Genomic DNA, 3,130 nt, shown 5'->3' on the forward strand with positions numbered 1-3,130 from the left:
CTAATCCTTCAAGAAGATATGTAGAGTCAAAGATAGATTATGTGCTTGGGTCTTGCAAGTCAAGTATATCATCAAGGATGTCTATCAAGATAACTTCAAAGACCTTCCTAAAGTTCTTGGAGCAGATTTGTTTGGAATGGAGCTTCTACACCCAAAATTAAGTTTATTCTTTAGTTAATTGTTTTACGTAAGCTGAAAATCAAGAGTAAACTTTTTCACACGAAGCTTGTTGATGATGATTGTTACCTTATGTGCCTCTCTATTGTTGAAACCATTTATCATTTGTTCTTCTGACGCCCCTTTAGTGTTAGATGCCTCAAAGAGCTTTGTAATTGGCTTCAGTTGCACAAATTCCCCTTGACGAATGCTAGTATAATCAACTATAAATGGAAAGCAAAAAAGGAGGTGATCATATCTACCATCTGCAGTCTGTGTTATTGTATATGGAAAATTTGAAATGAAGTTGTCTGGCAACTCCGCATGAGCACTGTGGACAAAGCTTTGGATCATGTCTGAAATGCGATAAATATTAGATTTTCTTCTTTGTATTTTTTTAAATCTGTGGACGCCCCTTATCCAATGATAACCATCTTACTCCTCAAATCATAAATTTGTTACTTATCTGCACCTCAATATATAACTACTTTCAAAATTCATATTTCATATTTTCGACTCCAACACAAACATTTAGTATGACAATCCCAAGATAACGAATATACCTTAGATTTTAGAAGAAAACTTTCCTACCTATCTACCTCACAATATAGCATCTCAAAGAACTACAAATACCTCCTAAGTCCATTAATTCTCTAAGACATGCACTTTTTCCCTCCAGCAAAGGTCTCGCTTTCATGATGACTTAGTCCCAATTTAGTTTCTCTACATGATTTGCCCTAAACAAATAATAGTTGTTAAATTTCAAACTTCCTTGCATCCAATCTTTCATAAAGGCACTTCTAATCATAACTTACTTAAAGTAAACATATTCCTCAATGATGAACAATAAAATGCCAAGCCTCGGGACTACTTCTACTTTTATCCATTATATGACAATCCAACATACTTCATTCCTCGAACTATCTTAACCCAAGGTTTTAAACATAAATTTTCATATTTGCAATGTATAACCTTAACTTTTCGTTAACCAAAATTTACAACTCTAGCTCCTCTAAAGTAACTTACGTTGAGATCCATACATATACGATTATAACTAATATAATCAAATCATACTTAACAAAACCTCAAGTTAACGAGTGACATCCCATCTTTATGTCATATTTGCTCTTCTAACCAGTAAAAGAAACTTTGTTCATTCTAAATGATAATCACACGATTTTCCGATAACTCCAATAAATCTATAAGCTCCAATATCCAAACAAACTATAATGTATGACATGGTCCAACAACATTAAAAAGTTCATCGGTTACACCAACATATGAACACCATATGCAACTCCATCACTAGGCTTTGAAAAATATCATATGCTCTTATCTTAGGCTTTTCTATCACAATGGCTTCAAGTACTTTGTCTTCACTAACTCTCCTACAATGTCACAAACATTCTCAAAGTTTAACTCACTTGCAACCGAACACTATCGATACTACACAACTATATAACCTTGCTTTCGTGCACTAAACTATAATCATAATCATGGATCGACAAATGAAAGTTGATCGCAACAAGTAAGCATACAAGGAAGGTGACACGATTCACAATCCTAGAGCTCACTATTTTTTCTACTAAAACGATAATAAACAAGGAATTATGATAAGCAACAAGAAATTAACATCAACAGAAAATAAACTCTAACGTTGCATCGTCGAACTGAATCTTCTTGCCGTCACGATCAATCGTTAATAGCGTTTTCCCCGTTTTACCTCGTAATCCGCACACCTTACACCCTACATTTCTAAGAAAACATGACTAACTCAAACACCTAGGTTAATACAACAATCATACGACTTCTGTTCCTATCTCTTATCTTAAACATCTAAATCCTCAAGTCACGTTTTTCCTTACTCCTATGATTGTATGCCCGCTACGTGAACTAACCCTAAAGATTAACCACGGTCGCGGGTTGGCTCTGATACCAACTGTAACAACCCAACTTATCGTTGACTGAGTAAACAGGATCATAACGGGGTTCATTTCCCAAGAAACTTAAATCACACTTCCAAAACTTGAGCAAAGGGGTCACCAACTCTTTAACGTAATTAACTCAGCTAATTTTCAACAAACATCTAACTAAAACACAAGGTAATCATGGAATTCACTTTCAGTCAAACATAACCAACACAACCAAGACTAATATACATTTATAAACCTAATATGAAATTACAAATTCCCATGTGCTCAGCCCAATATAACATCCTTAAAACTCAAATTAACTCCGCTAACCCATCGTTCCCCATCGGATCAGATCTAGAAACAACTAAAAGCTGGAAACAACAGGGGATCAGATAAAACTGTGTGAGAAGTAATAATCTACAACAACAAAACACAGTAATTCAAAACATAGGTTTAAAAGCAACATCAGTTTCCTAGATCTATGTGCGCACATGGAGTCTAGTTAAGAGGAACATCCATAGCTCTAAGACTATGTCACTCTCGGGTGAGGCTAGTCAATATTTGAATGACAATTCAGCTCAAAATAGGGAGTAAGGGAGGTTTTCCCTCTACTCCGTCAATGACCAACTCGTGAGCCCGATCCATTGACCATATCAATATCAACATAATCAATTCATAACCAATTCATCGTCAATAATCATAAATTCAAAAAAATTGATAAAGAAAACATTTTCAAAACAGTAGTCTGGCCAGACCCTTTTTCAGGGACTGTTACTACTCACCAAAAAAGATGCTTCAAAGAGTCAAAACCAGATCATAACTGTCAACTAGAAGGGTTCTTCGATGATGTCGCCTCCTGGAGCATAATAAACACAATATCATGAAAGAGCGTTCGATACTAAACTACTAACCTATAACTTATTACATCTTCTCCTATGTCTATAGATCAAACAAAAAGTCTATTCCAGCAATCTATTGTTGAATGATGCACGTTCTAACTCAAACCTTGTCATCAAGATATTATAATCGTGATCTAAGTTAGTTTATACTCTTTTAAAGAT

This window comes from Amaranthus tricolor, chromosome 15 (assembly GCF_026212465.1).
Source record: "Amaranthus tricolor cultivar Red isolate AtriRed21 chromosome 15, ASM2621246v1, whole genome shotgun sequence".
NCBI lineage: Eukaryota > Viridiplantae > Streptophyta > Magnoliopsida > Caryophyllales > Amaranthaceae > Amaranthus > Amaranthus tricolor.